Source organism: Arachis hypogaea, chromosome 10, assembly GCF_003086295.3.
Source record: "Arachis hypogaea cultivar Tifrunner chromosome 10, arahy.Tifrunner.gnm2.J5K5, whole genome shotgun sequence".
NCBI classification, from domain to species: Eukaryota; Viridiplantae; Streptophyta; class Magnoliopsida; order Fabales; family Fabaceae; genus Arachis; species Arachis hypogaea.
Genome location: NC_092045.1, coordinates 14,844,399 through 14,863,251, shown reverse-complemented (window position 1 = coordinate 14,863,251; position 18,853 = coordinate 14,844,399). Strand labels below are relative to the sequence as shown.

The following is an 18,853-nucleotide window of genomic DNA, read 5'->3' as shown; positions in this document are numbered from 1 at the left end:
GGTAATACTGGCTGGGATCTATCCGGGACTAGAGTTGAGGAAACTGATTATAAGTGAATAAGGTTAAGAAATTATAATTTATAATTTGGGAAGATAGAAATATTTAAAATACGATTTAAAACTCTAATCTTAAAGGTTTTGACCCAAAATTAGGCCAACGGGTTAAACCAAGTGAATCGGGCCCAAGCCCATAATATAAACACTTCACTTCAGCACCAAACAAGTTGTTCCTCCCCTTTTTCCTTGAGTTCCACGAAGAAGAGAGAAGAGAAGTAAGAAAATCCTTGTCACTATTCACTTTGATCTTCTTTCTTCCATAACGTTTGATTCAGAGCTCCGATTGACGAGCCATTTGTGACCACGTATAGCTCTTCTCATCCTCTTCAATTCTATTTAAGTCTTGTGGTAAGGAACTCTTAGTTTTTGCCCAGTTTTCTGTTCCTTACATATTCACATTTTTTGTTTTGGACTTGTTGAATTATTGTGATTTTGGTTGTTTAGGGATGCTCTAACATGGATTCCTAGTGGGTTCCATCCACATTTTGTATGAGTTACGGTAAGAAAGTTGAACTCCCTTCATTATCTCAAATTTCATGTATGAACCCTAGAATAAATGTTGAGATATACTGTTGTGACTAGATTAGATGGAATAGAGAATTATTGGGGCTGAATTTGGTGTGATGTGGAGCTTGATTGGCAAAATTTGGATGGTGGACCTTGGAGATTGAGCTAGAAAAGTCTTCAAGGGTTGGAACCGCCGACATTCAAGGTACAGGTTTGAGTTTCGAGTAGGCATTATATAAAGTTATGTGAATGCCTAGGTTAGTCGACCCTAGGATAGGTGTGAATTGAATTTGGTTGTTGTTGTGGATAATGAATGGTTGTATGTATGTGTGTGCTTGATTGAGAATTATTGTGATATAAAGTAAATGATAATCTTTGGTTATGTTGATAATTGGTGAAACTTGGGCCGAAGGCCGTGAATGGGGCGAGAAGTCCCCCAAGGGGTAAGTGCGTAATATATGACTAATGTACGTGAATTATTATGTTTGACGATGAGTTTGTTGATTGTGATATGATAATGATGATGTGGTGATGCTGTATGTTGATGAATAATGATGGGAATGGAGTAAATATATATGATGAGGTTGAATGAATAATTGTTGAGATTGATGAGATTATAAGATTATATGTTGAGGAAATTGAGAATTTTGATTAGGGGTTAAATGGTTTGTATATAAGATCAGGTAATTGAAATTGGATTTGTGGAATGAATTGAGGAATTAAATTGATTTAGGTGTGATGTCGGTGATATGTGTTTGATTGATAAGGTACATGAAGGGTAAGATTAGAAATTTGGTGTGTTGGTTTTGGTTTGGATTGAAGTTTTGGAAACACTAGAGAGCTTGTCACATTTTGTGAAAACTTGTTTTTAATAAACTTTGACAGATTATAACTTGAGCCTCAATTTTCAAAATTGATTAGAATTTATTTTAAATTAAAGATGATTTCAAGGGCTTTAAAATGATCTAAAGTTTGAGGAAAATGGATTTTTGTAGAGGAAGTTATGAATGTTTAAAGTTTGGGGTTTAAAACTAATTTCTGCAACTTTGTAAAATTTTTTAAGTCTGGGAGTACATGCGTACGCATACCCCCATACACATACATGCCATTCTGTTTGGCACCTATGCGTATGTGTACATGTGTATGTGTACGCAAAATGGGCCAAATTATATGTATGCGTACGCATACATAATGCATGCGTACGCACACACCATGTTTTGCTGAAAAATGGTTTTGCTTAATTTTTCAAGAGTTCTCTAGCTTTCTAAACTTCTCTTATTACCATTTAAGGGTACTATCTATTAATTAGGCTCCAAGGACTAATAGAGATGTTTAGTAAATTAAATTGGTGAAGTTCCATAAGAGTTTAGAAGATGGAGACTTAGGCCTAGTATGTAAATTGGACGGAATGGTTATGTGATTTGATGGAGAGTCAGATTGATGAATGAACTCGAGGGATTGAGAACTGAGGATGGTTGTAACAAGTTTGGGACTCGGAGATGAATAGGTTTAGATTGTAAGAGTAGTGATCACTGAGGATATGATGAGGGTTCTGGCCTGGCAAGGATGGTGGTAAACCGTTGTGCAGGGATGGTGGTTTTATCTTGCCTGCAGTGAGGACGGAGGTTTTATCCCACTCACGTATTGATGAATTATTTAGCAAGGATGGTAGTATGATCCCACTTGCATATTGTTTTGTGTTGGACAAGGACGGTGGTTTACTCCCGCTTGCAGATTGAATTGTGAAATGCTACCCGAGTAAGGATGGTGGTGTAATCCCGCTTGTTCGCGGTGCATAGTAAGGATGATGGTTTAATTCCGCTTACTGTGGAGGCAAGGACGGTGGTTTAATCCCGCTTGTGTGTTCCGAGCAAGGATGGTAGTTTAATCCTGCTTATCCGAGTCGGGTCTAACAACATAATCGACGCGTGAACTCATGGCCAGTAGGACAGACATGCATCATTTCCATCTATGTGACATGGATTGGGTGTGTTTATTGTATATATGGTTTGCCTATGTTATTATCATTGTTTAACTGCTATCTGTTATAATTGCTGTAATTGAATCTAGTTGTGCTTGAACTTCATTACTTTTGTTTACAGTTACTGTTCTAGCTGAGATGATATGGGGAGAACTGAGGTTGAAAGAAACATGATAAGTGAAAGGTGAGAGAACTAATAAGAGATAGTTTAAGAACTTGAGGTTTATTGGAGAGAGAAATGTCGAATGAAAATCAAAGGTGCATGAGTGGAGTTAGTTAGTTTAGCATACATTACTGTTTTCTGGTTTAGTATATTTCTATGCTTGGATTTTTGTTTGTTGAAGTGTTAGGATTGCCTAGAGGATTCGTGTTGTCTTTACATCGTCTCTACTTTAGAACTGTTATCCCTGCTGAGAACCCCGAAAGGGATGATGTTCTTACCCGTATCGGAAATTTTCATCTTACAGGTATTGGACGTGATACACCTTGTTGAGCGTGCAGAATTTGCTTTCAAGAAATGAAAATTGTCTTTTGGAAATTTTACTTTTACTTAGATATTTTAAATATTCTCCACTGCTGTATTTTATAACATGTATATCCCTCTTAGACGTTGATTCTAGAGAAACAGGATTTATGTTTATATTTTACTCTTGGATTGTATTATATTAACTAGTCGGGCTTATCTTCGCAAGTCAAGGCTAACGTTGTCATGTATAATTTTTGAATCATATATATACTTCGGTCATTTCTGTTATGTATATTACCGGTTTCTGAGTGTGATGCGATTTTGCTAATGTCGTTTCTTCACGGGCTCCTAGTATATCATATTCCTTCTTTTATATATGTATATATTTTATTTTTTAGAAGTCGTGATACCTTACCACCGTTGACTTATGACCTAGGTGTAAAGCTCTGCGTGGTAGGATGTTACAAGATGATTGCCTAGTATTTTAATCTATTATGTATTATATTATATGAAAATTGAATTTCTGCATTTAATGAGTTAGAACTGACGTGATATATTTTTGATGAGTTTGGAAAACTCTAATTTAATTTTGATGATGAACAAATATTATTAAAATATGTAATTACAAAATTATTAATCTGATTTTTATTTAACATATGTTAATTAATAATTTTGTGTTGCAGTTTTATAATTGGGCTGAAAATAAAAGAATAGTTGCAAGCCCAAAATCAAAACTTGCAATCAGCCTTGTTTAATGTCTTCTATATTATATGGCTGAATGGTTGTGATATTAGTTGGGCCAGAATAAATTTCATTGCTCCAAAGCCCAACTATGATCCATGATAAGTGATCCAATGCTTGATCCAAAAATCAATCAGGAAAGCAAATGTTATCATTTGCCTTATGTTCTCCAATGGATTCCATTTCTTATTAAGGATGGATTTCAAATTTTAATAAGGTGGCATTGGAAACATAAATGAGAAAGAGAGAGTATGAGTGACATGATTGATTTGATTAATGCAGCACACCACTCAAGCAAGGGAAGTAAAAGCAATCCCATTAATTTGTTTCATTTCAATTAATTGCTTTTACTTTAACTCTACATTCTCTCTCATCTTTCCTTCTTCTCTTACGGTCATTGTCCAGGAAGCCATGGAAGCTACACCTACTCACCGAAAAGGAGATGGAGCACGTCTCAATACCATCATGATGATGGCAAGAAAACATAACAAAATAAAAGTATGTTGTGGCTGAGATTTTTACCAAAAATGGTAAGATTTGGTGAGGTAATCTCGAGCTCTTCATACTCAAAAAGAAAGAAGAAGATTCGGCCAACAAGGAAGAGATTCTTAGAGGCATGGCTTATCTCTGATTCTGCTCAACCACCACAGGAAGTAGCTAGAGTGGCGAAGTGATGGAAGAGGCAGAGATTGGAGCAGATGAAGCCATCATCATCATGAAGCATCAAGGGCCAGAAATCCATCTTGGAGAGCAAGCCAAGGATGGAGCGCTCGGATTGATGAAGAGTGATGACCAAAGAAGAACTAGAGGTATTTGCATGTTGGGTTTTGCATGAGTTACCTCTTCTCTCTCTGTGGCCGAACCGGTTCTGTTTTGAAGGAAAAGAAGTTAAGCTTGGCTTTGTTTCAACTGTGAAGGCTTCTCTTCTCTATAAAAGGGGTGAACAGTCACGATTTGATGCAAGGGAGAAAGTTTGAGAGTGCAAGGCACAGAAGTCTCATAGCTACCTAAACTTACAGATTTTCTTCTCCTTCAAGGTATTCTGTTTAGTATTTTTCTGTTTAATTTTGTCATGTCTTGAGTCTCATGGAAAAAGGCAAACAGTGATGTTTGTATGAAAAAGCCATAGAGCGGAAAAAGGCAGAGAGTGCAAAATTAAAAGAAAAAGCCATAGATGTCTTAGAGTTCCTTTGTTCATCTATGCTGTGTCTCATGATTCTGTGGGAATCCCCTTTTAAGTTGGGTTAGCACTTTACAGTTTGTAATCAGGTTGATTATAGTGAAATTCCATCATTGTTGTGATGGAGACTGGATGTAGGCTGCATTGCACTTAGCAGCTGAACCAGGATATATCTAGGTGTGATTTTCTCTCTCTTCTACTCTATTTCTGTTTCTACTGTCCAGGAGCAAAAACCAAAAATATCTCGTGCCAAGTGACGAGACAAAAAAGAAAAATCTTGTGGCTAGGGACGAGACAAAAACAGAAAAGTCTCCTCAAAGACCAGAAAGTGTAATAAAAAAAGGGGGCTAAGATTCAACCCCCCTTCTCTTAGCCACTGAAACCATCAATTGGTATCAGAGCTTGGTCTCAAAGAGATCAAGCTTTGCAGCTTGGAGAAAAGATCCTCATGGCAGAAAGCAGTGGCTCAAATTTGGTGTTCTATAACCTTACAAAAGGACAATCAAGCAATAGATCGCCTCTTTTCAATGGGAAAAACTATACTTATTGGAAGGAGAGAATGAAGATCTTTGTGCAAACAGTAGACTACAGACTATGGAAGATTATCCTGGAGGGTCCTCAATTTCCAATCAACACAAGTGCTGAAGGAGTGGTCACTCTTAAACTGGAAGCAAGCTGGACCGAAGAAGATAGAAAGAAAGTAGAGCTAAATGCCAAGGCTGTAAATCTACTCAACTGTGCTATCAGCTTCGAGGAGTACCGACGGGTATCATGATGCACAACGGCAAAGGAAATCTGGGATAAATTGCAAATCACTCATGAAGGAACCACCATTGTAAAGAAGACTCGGATAGACATGTTAAACAGAGAGTATGCAATGTTTACAATGAAGGAAGGAGAATCCATTGATGAACTGTTTGAACGGTTCAACACCATCATTGTTGGCTTGGATGCTATGGGAATAACACATTCCGATTCTGTGCTTGTGAGAAGAGTGCTGAGATGTCTCGCTAAAGAGTGGGAAACAAAAGCTTTAATTATTTCTGAGAGCAGTAGCCTTGATTCCATGACACTTGATGATTTGAGAGGAAACCTTCTTGCTTTTGAAAACACTTATTTGAAAAAAGAGTCAAAAAAGAAAGGAATTGCTTTTTCTTCTGTAACTAGCCCCCTGGACGATGAATCCAGTGATAACTCCTCTAAAAATGAATTTGTGTTGTTTGCCAAAAAATTAAGGAAAATTGTGAAGTTCAAAGGCAAAGGCAGCAGCTCAAGGAAAATGAAGAAAGACCGTAGCAAAGTAACTTGTTACAACTGCAAGGAAATGGGGCATTTCAAATCTGATTGTCCCAAGTTGAAGAAAGAGGAGAAGAAAAAAGGAGGGAAGAAGAAGGGTCTAATGGCATCATGGGAAGACATGGAAAATGACTCAGACAGTGATGAAGAATCTGAGACCAAGTCACAGCCTTGTCTCATGGCAAATCATGTAGATTAGGTATGCCTAGCATCCAAGAGGAAGGAAAATATGTGGTACATGGACAGCGAATGCTCTAGGCATATGACCGGAAAGACAACTTTCTTCATAAAGCTTGATGAATATGATGGAGGACTTGTCACTTTCGGTGATGATGGTAAAGGAAAGATAGTGGCCGTTGGAAAAGTTGGTAAAAGCTTCTCATCTTATATAAATGATGTTCTTCTTGTAAATGATTTGAAACATAATTTACTTAGTGTAAGTCAGTTGTGTGATTTAGGATTTGAAGTTATTTTTAGAAAGTTTGTGTGTTTAATTGTTTGTGAAAAAACTGGGGATATTTTTTTTAAAGCTAAAAGATGCAACAATGTGTATAGATCAACTCTTGAGGACTTGAAAGAACAAAATGTAACATGTTTTACATCTTTTGAATCTAAAAAATGGCTATGGCATAGAAAGTTGGGTCATGCTAGCATGTACCAAATTTCTAAGCTAGTAAAGAAAAATCTGGTTAGAGGAATTCCTAAAATAAAATTTGATAAGGATCTTACTTGTGATGCTTGTCAATTAGGCAAACAAGTTAAATCCTCTTTTAAACCAAAAGATAGAATTTCAACCAAAAGGCCATTGGAGATGTTACACATTGATCTTTTTGGTCCAACAAGAACTCAAAGTTTAGGAGGTAAACACTATGGTTTAGTGGTAGTAGATGATTACTCTAGATTTGGTTGGGTACTTTTTCTTGCTCACAAAATGATGTTTTTCATGCTTTCTCAACCCTTTGCAAGAAAATTCAAAATGAAAAAGATTTAAAAGTGGCCCACTTAAGAAGTGATCACGGAAAAGAATTCGAAAACCAACACTTTGAAAAATTCTGTGATGACTTTGGAATTACTCATAATTTTTCATGCCCTAGAACACCCCAACAAAATGGAGTTGTTAAAAGAAGGAATAGAAGCCTTCAAGAAATGACTAGGGCTATGTTATGTGAGAATGAGGTTCCTAAATTTCTATGGGCTGAAGCTGTAAATACAGCATGCTATATTTTGAATAGGACAATAATTAGAAAAGGGTTGAAAAGAACTCCTTATGAACTATGGAAAGGAACCCCTCCAATTCTTAAGTACTTTCATGTCTTTGGATGCAGATGTTTTGTGCTTAACAACAAAGAAAATCTTGGTAAATTTGATCCAAAATCTTATGAAGGAATGTTTGTTGGATACTCTACCACTAGCAAAGAACATAGAACCATAGAGGAATCCATACATGTCACTTTTTGTGATTCTAACTTAATTCCCAGTACTGTGATAGATAATGATTCAGATTGTGAAGAAGCTGGAACAAGTAAAGAAAATCATAAGTCTGCCCAAATTGAAGAATCTGCCAGTCCAGATTTGTCTCGTCAGATTGGAGGAGACATTTTCATTTTGTCTCCTGAGCAAGCACGAGAAACTGAAACAGTGAAACCAATAGAAACTCATCAAAGCTCAACACCACAAAGGAAGCCTAGAGAATGGAAGTCTATGAGGGGTTATCCTCATAACTTCATCACTGGTGATCCCTCCCAAGGAGTGACAACAAGATCCTCAACCAAAAGACAATCCGAACCAAGCAACTTTGCACTCTTGTCACAAATAGAGCCCAACAATGTAAAAGAAGCTCTTGAAGATCCATCATGCGTCAAAGCCATGCAAGAGAAGCTTGCTCAATTTGACAAGAATGAGGTTTGGACATTAGTACCTCATTCGGATGGTAAGAAAGTTACGGGTACTAAGTGGGTGTTTAAAAATAAACTTGGTGAGGATGGACAAGTTGTTCGTAACAAGGCTAGATTAGTGGCCCAAGGTTACGATCAAGAAGAGGGTATAGATTTTGACGAGTCTTTTGCTCTGGTAGCTAGAATGGAAGCAATTAGATTGCTTCTTGCCTATGCTGCCCATAAGGGTTTCAAAATGTTTCAAATGGATGTTAAATGTGCCTTTCTTAATGGCTTTATTGATAGAGAAGTATATGTGACACAACCCCCCGGTTTTGAACATAAAGATTTTCCAAATCATGTTTCAAACTAACTAAGGCTCTTTATGGTCTTAGACAAGCTCCAAGAGCTTGGTATGAAAGGCTTAGTGACTTCTTATTGGAAAATCAATTTCAAAGGGGTACCACGGACACAACTTTATTCATTAAAGCATCTAATGATGATATTCTTCTAGTTCAAGTTTATGTGGATGATATTGTGTTTGGATCGGCCAATGAGTCCTTGTGTGAAGAGTTTGGAAAACTCATGACTAGTGAGTTTGAGATGAGTTTAATGGGAGAGCTAACCTTCTTTCTTGGCCTCCAAATTAAACAAACTCCTAGTGGTACTTTTATTCACCAAGGAAAGTATGCAAAAGAGCTTATCAAAAAGTTTGGCCTAGAAAACTCTAAACCAATGGGAACACCAATGCATCCAAACACTAAACTTGAAAAAGATGATGATGGGAAAGATGTGGATGAAACACGGTATAGAGAAATGATTGGTTCACTAATGTATCTTACATCCTCTAGACCGAATATTGTTCAAAGTGTGGGTGTATGTTCAAGATTTCAATCTCACCCAAAAGAATCCCATCTTTCAACTGTTAAGTGCATCATTAGATACATTAAGAGAACAAGTGATTATGGTTTGTGGTATCCAAAATCTGATGACTTTTGTGCAGTAGGGTTTTGTGATGCAGATTATGCGGGAGATAGAGTGGATAGAAGGAGCACCTCCGGCATGTGTTGCTTCCTTGGAAGCTCACTCAACATGTGGTCAAGCAAAAAACAAGCCACAGTAGCTCTATCCACAGCTGAAGCTGAATATATATCCGCATCTGCATGTTGTTCACAATTAATTTGGTTAAAAACGCAGTTGGAAGATTACAAATTAAAGATCAATAGTATACCATTATTTTATGATAACATGAGTGCTATAAATATTTCAAAAAATCCTGTTTTGCACTCAAGAACAAAGCACATTGAGATCAAATATCACTTTATTAGAGAACATGTGCAAAAGGGTACTATTGATATTCAATTTGTAAAATCTGAAGATCAACTTGCTGACATTTTTACAAAACCTCTCTGTGAAGACAGATTCTGTTCATTAAGAAAAAGCTTGTGAATGATTGATCTTGTTTCTGTTTAAAATTTGTGAAATTTTGATTCTGCTCAATTTTGTCTCGTAGGAATGGATGAGATAAAAATAAAAGCATGTTGAAGAGGCTGTGATCAAGGGGGAGGCTGTGCAGAATTTATTTTTCATGGCCCCACAAAACCTATTTGACCCCATCATGACCATTTTGTTAGTTTCTCATTTTGTTGAAAATCAAAATCTTTTTGTGGTCTTATCAAATCTAGTTGAAAGAGGCATAGTGTCAAATCAAATCTCCCCTTTCAACAAATCCCTTGATTTAAGGAAACCACTTTTTCAAATTCTTGGAAACCTCCTGGTTAATAACCGCGCTCATGATGATCATTAACTTCCCTCACTACCTCTCTCCAATCAGCATTTAATGTCTCTCTAACCTTTCTTCACTCACCTCACTCTTCTTCCTTCCCTTCAACCTCCATCCCCATTCATCTTCTTCACATAATGAAAAAAAACCGCACCAAGGAAGAGTGAAAGAATTCGGCTCTCTCAAAAACCCTCCACTCCCCAAACTCACACTCACATCCATATTCACTCCACTTCTTCATCTTCTCCCTCACCTCCCACCAAGCAACCCGAATTCATGAGGCGCAAGGTCATAGCGCAGAAATCTTCTGGAAGGAGGAAAAGTGAAAAGAATAAAGAACCCAGCGTTGAACAAGAAGAAGAATCGCACACCTCGCCGATTCTATCACCGCCACCTTCTCCACCAAAAAAAGCCACTCCCGGAAAGAGCTTTCAAAAGACTAAAGGTTTCGTGTTGCATGAGACTAGAGAACCCGCAAACCTTGAATAATTAGAATTCAAGAACAAATTTCACAAGCCACACTCTCACTATGATCCATCAAGATTCACTACATGTGCTTTCTATGAATTCCACCAAGAAGTTTTGGAAAAGAGGCATATGTGTCTCTCATACTTGGTGAACTTGGACTCTCTGGCTGCCAAAGGGATCAATCTGCATCCTCTATTTGAAAATCTCAAATGGTCCTCACTGCTCCTCATTCACAAAATGGTTTATCCAGGGTTAGTAAGGCAGTTCTATGCTAATCTACGTCTGATTGATGGTAGTCTTCACTCATATGTGAAGCGTGTACACATCACCCTGAACGCTGAGACCATCGGCGCTGCACTTGGTTACACAGATGAAGGACCGAGAGTTTACATGTCTGACAAATGGGACACATATGTTGGGTTCACATACAAGCAGGTTCTTCCTCATATCTGTGCAAATATGTCTGGACTAGACAGAACTGTCCCTACTCACAAAGCCCTTGGACCAACCAACTCACTACTGCACCGAATCATAACTCATATCTTGACCCCGCAGAGTGGTTCTCACAACAGGGTAACAGTATCTGATTTTTTCATCTTATTTGCTCTTGTTACTTCATCTCCTATTTCATTTGCCTACCTCATGATTAGACATATGTGAGAATCTGTAAAAAGTACCAAGAAGGCTAATTTACCTTATAGAATGTTTCTCACGTGTATTTTTGAGTACTTTAAGGTAGATTTCACAAATGAGGATGTAGAGAACAAAGTCTCTATGATCAAAGGAGGCAGAGCTGCTAAAGGAACCAAGGGTAAGAAATCAATGCCAACGGATAGTGATTTGAAAGTCAGCCTGAATCCTCTAAAGCAACCGAATCAATGAGAGAAATTCTCACTGAATTCTCTAATATGTCTGAGCTAATGGTGCAATCTCATAGGGCGGCTCGCAAGCTAGCCTATGAGAATGAAAGGGCTTGGGGAAGATGTAAAGATAGAGTGGGTCTAATGCTGGAAAACTTGGAGAAAGATCTGGGCATAGATAGCGATGAAGGGGCTAAAGATTCTGATTTTAATATTTCTGATGATTAATTACTGTTTCTTTGATATTGGCACTGTTAGGCTCAATTTGATACTTTGTTTTGTTAGGTTGGATACTGTTAGTACCATAACCCTGTGATACTTTGACATTTTTTTTGGTTATATTTGGCATATTCTATTTCTTTTGTCAAGATCTGTTTTGCAGGTGCCCCTTTGATGACAAAAAGGGGGAGAATATGGCTGAAAATTGAAATTGGAAAACAAGGGATGAAATTCTCTTTTAGAATTCATGATCACCCCTGTTAGAATGATACACTTGATGTTTGATAATGTATGGTTGATTATAATTGTGATGCATTTGTCTTTGATATCATGGCTGCCACTATTTGATGTTTATCTTGGTAAAATGTGTGTTTACTATGCTTATAATACATTTAACTTACCTTGATAAAAAGATTTATGTTGGATTTATTTATGGCAGTTCCTTTAGTTCTTAATGATGAAAGTTGCTGTGTTTGGAAAGTTTACATCATGCTTGAAAAATATTTTTCCTAACAAGATTGCTCTGATTTATTTGAAATTTTTTTTACCAATCTAAACAGCAAGTCTTTCTTCAAAAACAAATTTTGATTGATTATGTTGTGATTGAGCAGAAAATCAAATTATTGATAACAAAGGAGTTTTAATTATCATTCAAATCTGCTCATAAATCAAGCATTTAGCATCATGGATTGAATATGCTAAATAACATTGTTACTTGATGCTTGATTAAAATGTTACAGGTTAGTGCTTCCCTTAGTAAAAATGGCACATATTAAGGGGGAGCTATGTGACAGTTAGAAAGGGGGAGAAATTCAAATTCAAAGGGAGTACTCTTTACTCAATCTTTAAATTTCTTTCCATTTCAATTTTAATAATGTTTGTCATCAAGGGAGAGATTGATGAGTTTGGAAAACTCTAATTTAACTTTGACAATGAACAAACATTATTAAAATATGTAATTACAAAATTATTAATCTAATTTTTATTTAACATATGTTAATTAATAATTTTGTGTTGCAGTTTTATAATTGGGCCGAAAATAAAAGAATAGTTGCAAGCCCAAAATCAAAACTTGCAATCAGCCTTGTTTAATGTCTCCTATATTATATGGCTGAATGGTTGTGATATTAGTTGGGCCAGAATAAATTTCATTGCTCCAAAACCCAACTATGATCCATGATAAGTGATCCAATGCTTGATCCAAAAATCCATCAGGAAAGCAAATGTTATCATTTGCCTTATGTTCTCCTACAGATTCCATTTCTTATTAAGGATGGATTTCAAATTTTAATAAGGTGGCATTGGAAACATAAATGAGAAAGAGAGAGTATGAGTGACATGATTGATTTGATTAATGCAGCACACCACTCAAGCAAGGGAAGTAAAAGCAATCCCGTTAATTTGTTTCATTTCAATTAATTGCTTTTACTTTAACTACATTCTCTCTCATCTTTCCTTCTTCTCTTTTGGTCATTGTCCAGGAAGCCATGGAAGCTACACCTACTCACCGAAAAGAAGATGGAGTACGTCTCAAGACCATCATGATGATGGCAAGAAAATATAACAAAATGAAAGTATGTTGTGGCTGAGATTTTCACCAAAAATGGTAAGATTTGGTGAGGTAATCTCGAGCTCTTCATACTCAAAAAGAAAGAAGAAGATTCGGCCAGCAAGGAAGAGATTCTTGGAGGCATGGCTTGTCTCTGATTCTGCTCAACCACCACAGGAAGTAGCTAGAGTGGCAAAGTGATGGAAGAGGCAGAGATTGGAGCATATGAAGCCATCATCATCATGAAGCATCAAGGGCCAGAAATCCATCTTGGAGAGCAAGCCAAGGATGGAGCGCTCGGATTGATGAAGAGTGATGACCAAAGAAGTACTAGAGGTATTTGCATATTGGGTTTTGCATGAGTTACCTCTTCTCTCTCTGTGGCCGAACCGGTTCTGTTTTGAAGGAAAAGAAGTTAAGCTTGGCTTTGTTTCAACTGTGAAGGCTTCTCTTCACTATAAAAGGGGTGAACAGTCACGGTTTGATGCAAGGGATAAAGTTTGAGAGTGCAAGGCACAGAAGTCTCATAGCTACCTAAACTTACAGATTTTCTTCTCCTTCAATGTATTCTATTTAGTATTTTTCTGTTTAATTTTGTCATGTCTTGAGTCTCATGGAAAAAGGCAAACAGTGAGGTTTGTATGAAAAAGCCATAGAGCGGAAAAAGGCAGAGAGTGCAAAATTAAAAGAAAAAGCCATAAATGTCTTAGAGTTCCTTTGTTCATCTATGTTGTGTCTCATGATTCTGTGAGAATCCCCTTGTAAGTTGGGTTAGCACTTTACAGTTTGTAATCAGGTTGATTACAGTGAAATTCCATCATTGTTGTGATGGAGATTGGATGTAGGCTGCATTGCACTTAGCAGCTGAATCAGGATATATTTGGGTGTGATTTTCTTTCTCTTCTACTCCATTTCTGTTTCTACTGTCCAGGAGCAAAAACCAAAAATATCTCGTGCCAAGTGACGAGACAAAAAAGAAAAATCTCGTGGCTAGGGACGAGACAAAAATAGAAAAGTCTCCTCAAAAACCAGAAAGTGTAATTAAAAAAAAAATGAGGCTAAGATTTAACCCTCCCTTCTCTTAGCCATTGAAACCATCAATTTTTTAAAATATTTTTTAATTTATTAAATACATTTCATTACTATCAACTAATTTATTTAATTAATTCATAAATACGAAATTGAATTTCAATAAAGATATGTTTGAAGTTTATTCTGTTTGATTCATTAAACTAAATCAATTATAAGAGATTATAAATAATCTATTATTATACCAATTATTTGATTTTAGATGTTATTAATAACATGTCATACGTAACAGTTTTTTTCCAAATCATTTAACATTACATAGTGAACCTAATTATATTAATATGTTAACATCAACCTGAGTCATTAACAAGAATATTTTTCATCAAAATAATAATGTTTCATTTTTTATTTTACGATATGATTAATATTCAAATGAATAATGTACAACAATTTTTTCATTTAAATCATATTAAATACATTATTTTTATTTGCTTACATATATAGTTGTAAGTTCTCATCTATTATTTAACACTTTTCATATGTTTTATTTTTCGTAGATGAATTTTATTTTCTTCCACTCTTAGAATGCGCAAATAATATTATGTTTTATTTTTTCATTTATTTCATATATGTTATAATTTCTTTATTTTAAAACATCACTCTTTAAGACATTATATAACTCTGTTTTTCTTATTTAGAAATACCTACTTATTTATTAGTAGTATTCAAAAAATATATAACAGTATTAATTTATTTTTCTCGGTAGAAAAGCAATAATAAAAATTATTAATTAAGTTAGTTACGTAATTAAAAAGTTAAGAATAATTTGGTACACAAAAATAAAAAATAAAATCGGTATTTTCACATACTAAAAAATTTATAAAAAAAATTTAGACAATAAGTCAATCCTTAATTTATACATTAGTTCTGTAAAAAAAAAAATAAATTATACATTAGAGTTTATTATTTGCATACTAATATACACATATTTTTGTTAATTAAAATTTAAATTATTAAAATGATTAAATGCTGAATATTTTGCATGTAATAAATTTTATTTTTGTTAAAAAATATGTTTTTAATCAATTCTAAATTTAATTTTTTGATTGTACAAAAACATTGTTGTGTATTTTATTTTACTAACCAGAATTAATTTTAAAATAAAAAATTACGTTGTACATTGTATTACAGGATAGTGTAGTCGTTCATTTTTCTTTAAGAGAAATGCTAATTATTTTTAATATTTTCAAGATAAGATACATTAAATTTTAATTTGAATTATAAATTTGTAAAGTATTTAGAGTAATAATTATTATATATATTTGTTGTTTAATTTTTTAAAATAAAAAATCCCACTTACTTTTATTAATTTCTTTAGTTAATTTGATTTTCTGCATTTTTAATTAATTTAATTGGATTTATTCTTCATTGAAATTATATATATATATATATATATATATATATAAAATAAAAAAATAATCATGAAGATTGTGATGTAGATACAGAAAAGAAAATCAATCCACTTGAAGGATTATGTACACTTATATGTTATACGAAATACGATTTTCAAGGGCTAGTTCAATGAGGGCACTTGTTGGTCCTTTAAAAGGGTTTAGGGTTGAAACATGTTGAGAAATACTAGAAGATCAGCACGGATAAAATTGAACCACAGAATGACAGAGAAAAAAGCTATGGAAAGAAGGCATTTTTCTTATTACACTGTTCGGCGGAGTCGAAAGGTAAGCATATAGACCACCTGGAAAGACTGTAATGAGTAGGTATTAGGGTACAACCACACCGAGTTCAAAGAATTTCATGTTCGTGATGAAGCCACAACTTGGATCAGTCGGGGAAAGGCGGGGGTAGGCTCCCGCGAGACACAACACACACGCGGTGGGTTAGATGTCAAATCGGAGGAACCACGCCACCGCCACTATTCGTGGTGGGTGCCAGAGGTGTGGACAACATGAGATGTAGTAGTCAGGCGTGGGAAGGCTTAGGAAAGTTATCATTGGTGTTTTTTCTGTTAAGCAAGATACTTTGATGTTTCTAAAACCACAAACAATTGTAATTTCAGGTGACGGACGGGGCGTTGTAATGGTAGGAGCAGAATAAGCCATTTTGAGTGTATTCGATACTGAAGATTGGGTGCCCAATTATTTTTGGCACAAGAGACCAAGGTATTGGACGATGTGATTTGCTTCGGGTATACAACAATCCTTCCAAGCAATGACAGGTATCTTGAACTTGTTGTTCATAGACCAGTCTTGGTGAATGCCATGACGCTCACCAAGAGGTGTCGTTCGTGATGTTGGAGAAGCTAATGTCTGTCACTGATTTCGCAATTCGTGACTATAACTACTGCATAAATTGTCGATTGGAACATGAGAAAAATGAAGAAAATAAGAAAGTTGTGTCTTCTTTGTCAGAAACCATTCGTCAATTAGAGGAAGAGGATGCTAATCTAAAGAGGCAAGTGAAAATGTTCAAGGAGCTAGTGGAGGAGTAATGATAAATGTTAGTGTATAATTTCCTTTATTTTTTCCTTGTTGGTCATGTGAATCCTTTGTCTTCTTACTTCTAGTATTAGTTATCAGGAGTATTATGAACGAGTGTGTATACTAATCTTCTTTTAAAATATGTATTTTCGTAAATATGGAAGTAGTTTTATGGTTGATATTGTCAGGACATGGGATTAATATATAAATTCATGCATGTTTCATACTCCATTAAATTTATAATTGTTGTAAAATTGAAGTGCTATTTTTTGGATGAATTGCTACATTAGTTATTGGTACAAATAATGGGCTAGGCTATAATGTAGATTCAACAAGGGCTAAGTATTTTGTTGTTAATGTCAAAGGTTATAAATACTTTTTTTGTTGGTAGAAATTTTTGGGTAGATTTTTTTTTTTGGTTAAATAATTTCATCAGAATTACTGTGTTTGTTAGAGTATTTGTCTGCATCCAATTATGCCACCTAGAAAAATTAAATCTAACTTTGACAAAATATATTATTATATTATATTTATATTTCGTTAAACACAATTATGCTTTTTCTGTTTTCATCCATGAAGTTATGTAAGTTATGGTGGTGGATCTTTAGAGTGATTTGGTTAGGTCACTGTGAGGCTGTCAATCATATCACATCAGGTACAAAGGTCACTTTTATGTCATATCAGACTCGTATATCTATGTGCAGGGTAGAAAGATGGAAGCCTTTAACAAATAGTTTGTGTGGATTCGTTGAAGAGCTTTTCATACAACTTCAGACAACAACTACAAGCTAATAACAAGTGGGCATGTGAGTTTTCACAGGCCACCAAACTAGGCTTCGATGTGTAGGCCCAGATACCCTCCATATGTATTGTGAAGAAGTGACATTGATAAAGTGGAGAAGTTCATATTTACGATGACATTGTGGCATAAAGTCAGGATGTCCGAGTTGAACACCCATGGAGTTGCAAAAGAATGAAAATAATGATAGACCTCTAACATAACCATCGGTGGAGAAGTCAGTGTTGGACTGTGTGAGGTGTGTCATTGAAAAAATTTCACCTTTTGTCATTCTGTTGTGTGTTGTGAGGGCTAAGTGTATTGATTTTTTTTGTTTCCACTTTGTAGGGACAAGGCAGCAAGAGCAACGATAGAAGTCCCTACAGATGATGATTCCGTGATGGATGTGCATGTAGTGTTGTAAGCTAATAACACCAGGTGCATGTATTCAGTGTAGTAACCGTTACGTCGTAATCCATGCAACATATCATTCGGAGTGAGAGGACGACAAGGTCAGCTGTGTCAACTCAGTTACATCATTCAATGAGGTTAACAGAGATTGTGGCTGGCCACTCCACCATGTTAGACATCCTGTGGTCTAAACACGTGGGTCGAAAGAGTTCATTGAGAATGGACAAAGGACCTAAGAGCAGGGAAGGGATGTGTCTGTCAAAGAGAAAAGGGTGCTCTAGTTCAGGGGTGGCAATAGTGGCTTCCACGGTAAAAGACAGCAAACATCTAGGCGGAGAGAAACAGATTAAAGACAACGTGAAGGGTTCAGAAGGCAAGTGCAATGATTCTAGGAAAGCAGCATCCAAAGGTGATAAGCCCTGCCGAAAGCCCTTGAAGGTTATCATGTTTAACAATGTTCTATAGCGGTTATAGTAACTGTTTGACACAAACAAGGTTTCCTAGTAATCGTAAGGGTGATCTTATGTTGCAGAGGAAGTTGGAGTTTCAGCTTGGAGACAACTGCAATGTGGAGGTGCCTGCTACTGCAGTCGAGTTCGGCACTTCCCATCCTAGTGGATGCAATCAAGGTGAACTGGTGCAGGGGGAAGACATGCCCCAAGTTAGAATTTCTATGTGTATTGTATGAGTCCATCAGAAGAAAGAATAGTTATTCATTTTTATGTTATTACACAGAAGGAGTATATAGAATGTGTTCGCATTTCTTTGTAGTTTTTCAACCTCTTGTTTAGGCCCCGGGAAGGAATTTTCTTCTCGAACCTAGAGCTTGCAGTTGCAGCATACGTATTCGATGCCGGTTTGAACAAAAAGTTAGTTCACTTACCTAGTACTTTTCACTCTTCGAAAAAAATGTTGATAAAAGTTGGTGACATAACTGTGTGATGTTGACGTGGGATGTAAAGAGGTTTTGTTTCCTAGTGAGCATACTCAGGGGGATCGGCATGCCTTTTGTACTCTATGCCCAGGGGAAGAGATAATAGACGATGTAAGATATTCGCTGCCTTATATAATTTGTGGCACCAAGAGCTATTAATGTTTTCAAATCGGATCAGATTTAATGTGTGCTTATGCGACAAGGTGATCAATCAGCTTGCTA

The 18,853-nt window shown here is 35.8% G+C and overlaps 1 long non-coding RNA gene across 1 annotated transcript; it reads left to right on the top strand.

Moving 5' to 3' along the window:
- Positions 1 to 15,605: 15,605 nt before the first annotated feature.
- Positions 15,606 to 18,476, top strand: LOC112715228 (uncharacterized). The gene is made up of 3 exons (XR_003811980.2): positions 15,606 to 16,527; positions 17,213 to 17,545; positions 17,635 to 18,476. It is a non-coding gene; the product is annotated as an uncharacterized lncRNA (long non-coding RNA).
- Positions 18,477 to 18,853: the final 377 nt, after the last annotated feature.